The sequence below is a fragment of the Cyprinodon tularosa genome, unplaced genomic scaffold, assembly GCF_016077235.1.
Source record: "Cyprinodon tularosa strain WSP-4 unplaced genomic scaffold, ASM1607723v1 ctg561, whole genome shotgun sequence".
Taxonomy (NCBI): domain Eukaryota; kingdom Metazoa; phylum Chordata; class Actinopteri; order Cyprinodontiformes; family Cyprinodontidae; genus Cyprinodon; species Cyprinodon tularosa.
Genome location: NW_024039298.1, coordinates 502,564 through 513,587, shown reverse-complemented (window position 1 = coordinate 513,587; position 11,024 = coordinate 502,564). Strand labels below are relative to the sequence as shown.

The 11,024-nt window shown below is 40.4% G+C and overlaps 3 long non-coding RNA genes across 3 annotated transcripts; all 3 read left to right on the top strand.

The window, feature by feature from the left end:
• The first annotated feature begins 936 nt into the window (after nt 1-936).
• On the top strand, nt 937-2,364 carry LOC119796940. The gene is made up of 2 exons (XR_005282531.1): nt 937-1,165; nt 1,978-2,364. It is a non-coding gene; the product is annotated as an uncharacterized LOC119796940 (long non-coding RNA).
• Nucleotides 2,365-2,607: 243 nt separating this feature from the next.
• LOC119796943 lies at nt 2,608-10,192 on the top strand. Its single transcript, XR_005282534.1, has 2 exons — nt 2,608-4,061; nt 9,138-10,192. It is a non-coding gene; the product is annotated as an uncharacterized LOC119796943 (long non-coding RNA).
• Nucleotides 4,544-6,862, top strand: LOC119796942. Its single transcript, XR_005282533.1, has 4 exons — nt 4,544-4,608; nt 5,011-5,192; nt 5,298-5,417; nt 6,184-6,862. It is a non-coding gene; the product is annotated as an uncharacterized LOC119796942 (long non-coding RNA).
• Nucleotides 10,193-11,024: the final 832 nt, after the last annotated feature.

Here is an 11,024-nt window from a genome sequence, read left to right as displayed (position 1 = left end):
GAGAAGACGTACGTGGGCGGTGACGAGCGGAGGATGTGGAACAGCTCTCATTGATTTACATGACAGACAAGTAATACAGATAGTAGGATGGACATTTTATTAGAAATAAATCATACACTGTTCAGAATACGAAACATGGGGCTGATAGTTACATTTGTGTGGGTTCCAGCACATATTGGGGTGGAAGGAAACGAGAGGGCAGATAAAATGGCAAAAAGGGCAATTAAACATTCTATTAGTTTTATAGTTAAAATAAGTAAATCAGAAGGAAAGAGTATTATTAAAGAGAAACTTATGGAAATTTGGCAAAAAAGGTGGGATGAAGATAAAACAGGAAGATGGTTTTATAAAATTCAGAAGATGGTAGGAGAAAGAAGAAATGGAAGAAGAAATAGAAAGGATGAAAGAGTGATAACAAGGTTAAGATTTGGTCATACAGGACTTAATCATACACTTTTTAAAATACTGTTAGGTTTTATTATTTATACATCATGTGCACTGTTAGTTTGTTAGTCAGATTAGACAGAGCAGAAGGCCTTCCTTCACATTGTGGATGTCGTGGTGTGTACGGAGGTCATCTAATCAAGACAGCCTTCGTGTCTCTAAGAGTACACAGAATATGGGCACATCTTGGAGCCGGTCTGATAGGAGAGCTGCTGTATCTGTAACCCTGAGACAGAGAGGCAACCTGCATGGAGTTCAAGACATGGATGGCGTGTCAGTTTCTGATACGGACAGCTAAGCATCCACATGATGCAACACATAGACTCACAAGGTATAAGAAGAAGGGGATGACCTTCATCGGGGCTCAAACTTTGCCGGACGCTTGCGGACGTGATTTTTGAGACCACAGCTGTGTATAGCTCTAAGCATTTTTCTCTGTCCTGTAACGACCTGATCTAGAATAAACTCTGTTACTTTTTTACTCCTGTTTTTATAGTCCTTTTTTATATGGTTTTAACGAGTTTGAGTTAAGAGTAGTAAATAACTTGCTCCCAGGAAAAGAACCGTGTGAGGAGGCCCCGGGGCGTTACAGCCTTTACTTTGAAGGGGACAAATCCTTCCCACTTTAACAAATTGGTGTTTCCGCCCGTGACCTGGAAGCAGGACAACAGAGCCACCGACGGAAAAAGCTCCACAGCCTGCGGCCGAAACAACTGATAAGGTGAGGAGATTCCTTATTACAAAATATCTCCAGTGTTTTTACTGTTAAAACACTTTGGCTGTGTTGGATTTTCTGAAGTGAGCTGAAGCTTTTTATGCAAAAGAGGACAGAGAAATTGCTCAGAGTGATTTTAGTTTTTGTTTTTGCGGTTTTTGTTTTGTTGTATTTGTTGGTTTTTATTTTTCTTTACATTGCGAACGTGTACACATAAAAAAAAAAAAAAAAAAAGAAAAAAAGGAGAGAGAGAGAGAAAGAAAGTCGTGCGTTCTGCTGTGGGTAGCGGTTGAAAGTCCGACTGAAGGCGACTGCGCAAACGTCTTCAAGAACTATACTATTCACTAGGATAAGTTGGTTGGAAAGCCCAACGGTTTCTGCATGCAGAAAGGGACGGTGATTTTATTCCCGGTCTGCCTGCAGACACGAAAGATGCACTTCTGAAAACAGACGCACAGACAGAAACCAGTCACATAGCCGGCTAGAGTTTGCCAGTATACCTCCCATAAGGACATTTACGAAAAACCGAGACTGGAAATAAGCGAGCGGGTCAGGTTGAAACGGACCTTTGAGGTGTTTTTCTCTCTCCTTCTCTTCTCTTATAAAAGGAAAAGAGAGAGACGATAAAATGCTATTCCTCATAAAACTAGAAGAGACTGATGCCCGGATTAGGTAACTTGTTTGTCTTATCCTCAAAGTTGGTGGAGTGAACTAGGCGGAACTATATCTAAATCTTTTCTTTTCTCTAAATTTCCTTTCTTTTTCCTTTTCACTGACGGACGCATTTTTTGACGGACACACTTCCTTGATGGACACAGTTGTTGACGGACGCGCTTCCTTAGCAGAAGAGCGGCTCACTGAAGGTTGTAGGGAAAAGGTTTAAAGCCCAGAGGGATCTCACGTAAGACGTCGAGGTCTGATTTTATACACTGTGTGAACGGAAGGTGTGAAAGATGGATGCATGTGGACTAGAAATTGAATCCAGAAACACCTTGTTAAAAGTGAGTCTGGATAAAGGGAGAAATATGATCATGGCGAGTTATCCATTGAAGGATGCAGAACACCACATTAGAAAATTTGATGAATGGGTTGAAAAAATGAGAGAAGATGGAGTGTTTGGGGAATTAGAGGGGCCCCCTCCAAACACTTCTCAACGTGGTTTTTATTTGGATACACTAAAAAATAGATTGTCACAAGCTCGTGAACAAATGGCTGGTGCTGGTGTGTTCGGACGAGACAAACACCAGAAGGAAGAAACAAAACTTTTGGATTTGATTAGACAAACCCAGTTCAATTTTAGTAACTATTTTTCTGACAAGGACCCTGAACAGGAACAGGTGGAGCAAAACGGGGCTCAGGAAGGTGAGCAGGCACTCGACACTTCAGAGGATGCCTGTTATGGAGTTGCGTGAAGGTCAGATAAATTGTGAAATAAGGCCTACAGAGGAGGCGGTAAATAAAGCATTTCAGCGAATGTCAACAATTGATAGCATGGGCACAGAACATGAAGGGCACAGTCTAGGGGCAGCTGACAGTCTAAGAGGGAGAGATGAGCAGAGGAAGCCACATACGGATAGCAATGAGGAAGATATGATACAAATGGAAAGGAAAGCTTAATATATAAGAGGTTGATATATTTACAATTTACGATGTCTTGAAATGAACATTTTAAAGGTAAGAAGATCAATTAGTACATTTTCAGTGCTGTAAACCCCCGCCCAACATTGAGCTCCAGAAGGTGGATCACACAGAGCAGCCCTTCACTTAGAGGCAGGAGAGAAAAGGAAAAGAAGACACAGAGAGACTGAGTGCACACAGGGCCGATCACAGCAGAGGCAGGGCCCAGGAGTCTAGAAGCAGTGTTTACCTTAAAGACATCTACCAATTACTACACTAGAATGGTATTGGAATCTGCATTTAGAGTGACTGATTCAGGAGCTTATATTTGAAAATGTTAGACCACACAAGCTGAGTTTGTCAAACTGTAGCAAAGTGAATATAAATTAGACACTGATCACTGAGGATACTCTAAGGTGGATTAAATGGATCTTTAATCAGTCAACTGTTCAGAATAGAGTGGGTTACATCAAATAGATAAATTAGGACGGTTGAGTTCAGTGGATAAAAGAGAAGCAGACAGCAGTAGATGAAATGGAGGGTGAGTTGGATAGAGAAGGGGAGAAATAGGCAAAGAAGATCGAAGTGCGGGTTCAGTAAGAATTAGAGAAAGGAAGTAAATGCAGCAATACTAGGGAGGCCGGGATCCCACTATTTGTTTAGTTATGGAGGTAGTTTTTGAGAAATTTCCAGCAGCAGTGATAGATATTTTGATTGAGGGCAGCAACTGTCCTTTTATGGTTAATACGGGGGCCAGATACAGCCCCATGAATCTTTATGTGCCCACCTGCCAAAAAACTACACAGGTAATGGGATTTTCAGGAGAAAAACAAAACATACCACTTTTTCAGAACCCCTTAGAGGTGTTCTCATATTTGAAAATTCACACATGTCATTTTTGGGGGACGCTTAGAATTAAAAATCATTGGGTGTGAAAACTTATTTTGGTGTCTAACGTGAGCAAACAAATCTTAGGTTTCCATAAATGTGCACATATAGTTTAACAAGGATCCTAAAATGAGGCTGAAAAGCACTGGTGCAGAGGTCTTAAGACCGGACTGGTGAAAAGATTATGATTTTTGTTTAAATTGGGAAAAAATCCTCTAAGAAGATAAATCTAAATTGATACTGATGGATTAAACAAACTTTATGTGGCCAATGTCTGTCTGTCTGTCCTAAATGTGGAATGCATGTGAGGTAGAATGTGTGTGGTGAAGTTGGGAATGATTAAGAATATTTTTTGATGTGACATTAACATGATTTGCATTTTTACAGGATTGAGAAGGTACGGAGCCCCCTAGGGGACATGGGGAATTTTTTTTCTTTTGCGTTCCCTCGCAATACTTTTGCGTTCCCTCGCAATACTTTTGCGTTCCCTCGCAATACTTTTGCGTTACCTCGCAATACTTTTGCGTTCCCTCGCAAAAACTTTTGCGTTCCCTCGCAAAACCTTTTGCGTTACCTCGCAATAGGGCTTGGTCGTCGTGACCATGTTGACGGCGCACTTTACGGCTTCCTTAGACTATTGCCTGTGTTCTCCCTCTCAGCCGTGTTTTATTTCGTTTAATTTCACCGTAACTTGATTTCAACCATGGTAAACCGTTGCTGTATTGTGGGCTGTAACAGCGCATCACATGATCGCCGAGGGAAAAACCTACAAAATGGGATAACTTTCCACCGCTGTTCTGCCTGGAGGCGCAAACACGGAGACCAAGTTTCACAGATAACAAAGAGTCGTCGGCTAGCTTGGATCGCGGCTATAAGACGACAGAACAGAACTTTCCACAGTATCCTGATGTCAATGCGAGTGTGTTCCCTGCATTTTCATTCTGGTAAGTTAAAGATGCACGGTTTTATTTTATAGCCTACAGTGTTTCCTTCCTTCATCCGTGGCACCACATACAAGCATGAACGCGCGCCCAGAGACTGTTGATATAGCATTTTCATCCTCGTTGGTTGATATAGCATTTTATCCTCTTTGGTAGAACACACTGCCAGTTCCTACAAGGACAGGGACATCCCTCTCCATTTTCAAAAAAAACCCTGAGGTTGACAGCTGTCATAGCACCACTTATAAATTTTGCTGATCCTAGCGCTTACCAGCCGTCTTGTAATGTAATGTAATCATATAATACAATTTAATAATGTGTATATTGAGGATCATTGATAACATTATGGTTCTATATGTGTTCAACACTGCTGCTGTGGATAATAATTTTAAATTGTGTCACCAGGAAAACCAGCAAATGAAATGTACACCTCGCATCCGGATTGGGCACCATCACTACACTTGGGCCACACTGAGATAAAGGCCACACAGACTGCACGCTATGAGAGACAGGAAAAGAGAAAACAGCAAAGGACTGACAGTACACCTGCGAGGATGAGACAGCTATTGATGACCTTGTTCCACCCGGTAAGCCTTACAGAGCCAGAAGATTCAACACCGTATGTTGCTTTTGTGGCTTTTTCAGCTGCATGATGCACATTTAGCTAAAAGATGTCCTTATTTTATCCATAGTGGAGACACCAGCACCAGCTGAGGATGGAGCTGAGCAGACACCGCTGACAGAATGTGACTTCTGTCAGCGCCGGCGTGCTGAAATCAACCGGCTGCTGGAGGAGAACAGGACCCTGAAACGTGAGCTTGGCCAGAGACTTCAAGCTTAACACTAGCTTTGTGACCATTCATTCAGTGAAAGGAATCTCAAATCTTCATCAAAACATTATTCAAAATATTAAAAAAAAATTTAAGAATAATTTGCTGAAATAGAAATCAGCATTTGTTTGATACTTAGTGTTAGAAAAAAAATGTGTCCTAACAGGTTTTCTGAACCATCTTCTAATCTAGTCTCCCCCAGCTGCTGGTAGAAACAAGATTTTTTTACCATCATTCAGAAACTGGATAGGTGTTACATCTGTATTTTGTTGAAAATCATTTATTGAACATTGTTATTAATAAAATTTTAAGGAATAGATTAAATAGTCAAAGATCCGCAAAATATAAAAAAATAAACAATAGTGCAGTGCTGTGGCCATTCAAGTTAACTCCTAGTTTGAATCAGAGTCTTTCAAAGTGAACTATTTAGAAAAATGAGTGCAGTATTGACTGCGGGTTATTAAATCTGACCTCATAAAACACTGTAACGGGTAACTTTGAGCTTAAATCATTCAGTCAGAGGTATTATGCAGGTTTAAATGTCCTGTGCTCATTTCATTTCTTTTTCTTTTAAGTGATATAACAATATAACAGCGTGGTTGTTATACTTTACTGTTGTATAACTGTGATTTATATGATATGTATACACATGCATGAGGGGTTGAGGTTAACGTTTGCTTTCCAGCATAGAATGAAATATAATGGTGTCCTTACCTGCATAATTTATGTCTATTTTTTTTCTCCTCAGGTCTTGCACTCTCAGCGCATTAATGAGACTCCCCTGAAGCCATGGGTCATCATTGCTGACGATGGGCAGGTTTGCTGTGCACACTGTACATGCATGGCTGGAATTGCAGAGGCATGTACACATGTTGGGGCTCTGCTGTTTAAGATTGAGGCAGCAGTCCGCATCCGTGGGAAAAAGACTGTGACAGATGTGCCAGCTTATTGGAAAATACCAGCAGGTATCAACAAAGTCAGCGGTGAAGTCGCCCACAAGATGGACTTCACTTCATCCAAAGTGCAGAGGATTGCTCTGGACAGAGTCATCGATGACAACATTCCCATGCCTGGCCTACGGACACGGGCCAGCAGACGCACTGCCCAAGCCACATTGGACGACTTATCGTCAATGTTCCCTGTTCTTCAGAACCATAGGTCAGTTTGTATGTCCACAGTGAAGCCCTACTTTCACAACTATGCTGCTCCTGTCCAGCCAGCTGTGATCCCAAAACCCCTGCAAGACCGTCTGCGCGACCCAAAGTTTGAAAATGCTCCACCAGCTGTCCTTCTCCAGCACTGTGAGACAGTGAAAGACATTGCAGCTGCATATTATTGCACGTCGTTATATTACAATACAATTATAGATTATATTATTGTATATCATGACATATTGCATCGCAGCCTTTATTTATACAATTTAAGAAATGCATGTTGTTAAAAGTAATTATATAAGACATTGCACTAACATTGTTTTTTAATGTGTACTATAGTACCGGTAATAATTTGCACTACTTCAAATGTTATTGATATCTGTTATTACTTAATTTGATCTACCTCCAATTTTTATGTTTGTAATTGATGTTTCATAAATACGTATTTTTTATTACTTTGGAATTTTTGTTATACATAGACATTTTTTATAAAAAGCATAGTATTTTGTATTATTACATTGTATTGTTATATTTGCATATTATTGCACGTTGTTATATTATACAATTATAGATTATATTATTGTATATCATGACATATTGCATCGCAGCCTTTATTTATACAATTTAAGTAATGCATATTATTATAAATACTTATATAAGAATTTGCACTAACAGTGTTTAACTGTTAATGTTTACTATAACTACAATTTGTATAATAATAATTTGCAATATCTCCACTTTCCATTTCTCCATTGATGTTTCATTAAGACCGACTTATTAATAGGATTGAACATTTTGTATAAATACATACTATGTTATTGTAAGTAATTGCACTGCATTTTCATCGCGTCCATTTTTTATTTGTAACCATTTACCTACAAGCATTCAAACTGCACTGCTCTGTTCTGCGCTGCACTGTGTTCTCAAGTTTCACTACTTGCAAATAAACACTGAAAAGGATCTGATCGTTTGAGACCTCTTGCTTTTGGGTATGGATGCAAAACACACCTATGGCTAAAAAACAACCCACTTGTTAAATGTTTGCTTAGAGTGTATTGTTGATACAAAGAAATTGTCAATTCCATATTGAGCATCAATCTTTTCTTTAATACAGTAATTCATAAACACCAGAATAAAGTGGTTGACTTTAAGGTGTGGAAGTCCAGTGTAGTATTTCACTTTGACGGTGTCTTCCTTCAGGAAATCTTCATCCATTTTTCTCTGGCCAAGCTCACGTTTCAGGGTCCTGTTCTCCTCCAGCAGCCGGTTGATTTCAGCACGCCGGCGGTGTCTGCTCAGCTCCATCCTCAGCTGGTGCTGGTGTCTCCACTATGGATAAAATAAGGACATCTTTTAGCTAAATGTGCATCATGCAGCTGAAAAAGCCACAAAAGCAACATACGGTGTTGAATCTTCTGGCTCTGTAAGGCTTACCGGGTGGAACAAGGTCATCAATAGCTGTCTCATCCTCGCAGGTGTACTGTCAGTCCTTTGCCGTTTTCTCTTTTCCTGTCTCTCATAGCGTGCAGTCTGTGTGGCCTTTATCTCAGTGTGGCCCAAGTGTAGTGATGGTGCCCAATCCGGATGCGAGGTGTACATTTCATTTGCTGGTTTTCCTGGTGACACAATTTAAAATTATTATCCACAGCAGCAGTGTTGAACACATATAGAACCATAATGTTATCAATGATCCTCAATATACACATTATTAAATTGTATTATATGATTACATTACATTACAAGACAGCTGGTAAGCGCTAGGATCAGCAAAATTTATAAGTGGTGCTATGACAGCTGTCAACCTCAGGGTTTTTTTTGAAAATGGAGAGGGATGTCCCTGTCCTTGTAGGAACTGGCAGTGTGTTCTACCAAAGAGGATAAAATGCTATATCAACCAACGAGGATGAAAATGCTATATCAACAGTCTCTGGGCGCGCGTTCATGCATGTATGTGGTGCCACGGATGAAGGAAGGAAACACTGTAGGCTATAAAATAAAACCGTGCATCTTTAACTTACCAGAATGAAAATGCAGGGAACACACTCGCATTGACATCAGGATACTGTGGAAAGTTCTGTTCTGTCGTCTTACAGCCGCGATCCAAGCTAGCCGACGACTCTTTGTTATCTGTGAAACTTGGTCTCCGTGTTTGCGCCTCCAGGCAGAACAGCGGTGGAAAGTTATCCCATTTTGTAGGTTTTTCCCTCGGCGATCATGTGATGCGCTGTTACAGCCCACAATACAGCAACGGTTTACCATGGTTGAAATCAAGTTACGGTGAAATTAAACGAAATAAAACACGGCTGAGAGGGAGAACACAGGCAATAGTCTAAGGAAGCCGTAAAGTGCGCCGTCAACATGGTCACGACGACCAAGCCCTATTGCGAGGTAACGCAAAACGTTTTGCGAGGGAACGCAAAAGTTTTTGCGAGGGAACGCAAAAGTATTGCGAGGTAACGCAAAAGTATTGCGAGGGAACGCAAAAGTATTGCGAGGGAACGCAAAAGAAAAAAAATTCCCCATGTCCCCTAGGGGGCTCCGTAAGAAGGAGCACTGGGGGCATAACAGAAGGGTAATCGTATCAAACATGTTGCTCAGGGGCTCCACCTATGAGAGGCCGTGACAAGACCAGAGCAGGTTGCTGTTGTAAGGTGTGAGGTAATTTTTGGGTGTGGAGTGCAGCTGATATACTGTAGATTAATAGATTATACAGTAGATTAGAAAAATAATTAAATATATAAGTAAATATCCAGACAGAAGCAGAATGGGTGTTTTTACTTTTTGGGAAACTAAAATCTCAGACAGGGGCATTACATGATTTTAATTTAAAGGTAGTTTCATTTTCAATCATTAGAATTGCATTAGAGATTGATTAGTTTCATTTTTCTCTCATTCGGATTTCATTAGAGATTGATTAGGGACAGGATAAATCACACTTCGAGCTGGAAGTGGACACAGCATATGGCCAAGATACCCGCAGGAGCTCAGCAGATTAGCGGGGTCAACTTTTATAAACAAGGCTGAAGAGTTAAGAACAATTTCGGTGTGACCTGACCCTGGGTTTTTTCAGCCTTCAGTTTTTATCTATAATTATTTTTATCTGTGTGTAATGCCGTTTGGAAACTGCCTAGGCACGAACTGATTAATTTGCATCTCTAATCATTACTAACACTAACACTTTTCACTGTTCATCTGGGCCTTACCTTCTTTGCATGACTTGTTAAATTCTGCTAACTTTACAAATTTCTGTGAATGAAGTGATTAACTATTGACTAATTGATGTACTTTTTGATTGCTTTTTCCTGGTAACAAACCAGAGGGGTCATTTACTTTTTCCCTGCTTGTAGAGAGTGACAGTGCGGCTGTCAGTAAGCAGGCATGATTATTCAGAGGCACATTTAAGGAGGATCAGGAGATCGTTTTGCTTAAACATGTTCCTTTTTTCTTTTTCAGGCTGTGTTTGTAACAATCCTTAAATGTTAACATTTTTTCTTCCAGGACAGGCTGACAAAAGTCTCATCCTTCATTGTGTTTTGTTTAAGATGTGCATTAACCCTTATTTTCCCAACAGCTGCAGAAGTTCTGGCATGTGAAATGGACAACTTGGCTGAGAGTGACTACAGCAAGAGAGAGAGAGGGGTTCAGATAGTTATAAATTTTTTGATAGAAGGATTTGAATAGGTTCGAACTGACTGGACTGACTTGGTTAGTAACTGGACTGGATCGGAACCATGGATCAGGACATGAGAGAGATGGTGTAAGTACGCAGCATGCCAGAGAGAGGGTGCAGAGATTTTGAGCTGCATGTTTTGTTCCTGGCTGAAGGCCATTCTGGTGAGCTCTGGGTTTGTTTTAATTCCTCTCTGGTTCTGATATGACCTATGAGGTATAGATTGATGTGGTGGTTTGAAGCTCACAGACTTTTGTTGGGGTGGAACATTAAGAGCAGTCATGCTGAAAGAGGCATTTAACGAATGACAAGATGAACCAACAACTATTTGGAGAAGTCAGAGGCACCACTGGGGTTTTTGTTGTCTTACATGTTTGTCGTTGTTTGGGTCTGTATGTTTGTTTGTTTTCTGTTTTCTGTTTGTTTACTAACATCTTAGCCTTTATGAAAAAAAAAAAAAAAAAGACGTGGCACGCATGTTAATTTTGTTTGAATAGTTTTGACTACACTACAGATGGAAATGTTTCAAAATGAACAATGAATCTTTTTTTTTGGAGAGACATTGGACACTTTCTTTCTTGAGTCACAGGATGGATTAACCTAAAAGGGGCACAGAGACTAACTTTGCTCCTAAACTTCAGAAGGAGGGATGGTTTGCAGCTGCTGAGATGCGAACATTAAGGAAATGACTGGATGCCCACTGCTTTGGACGAGAAAAGAACACTGGCAGTGATGGGTTGATGGAAGGTCATGGGATCATCGGAC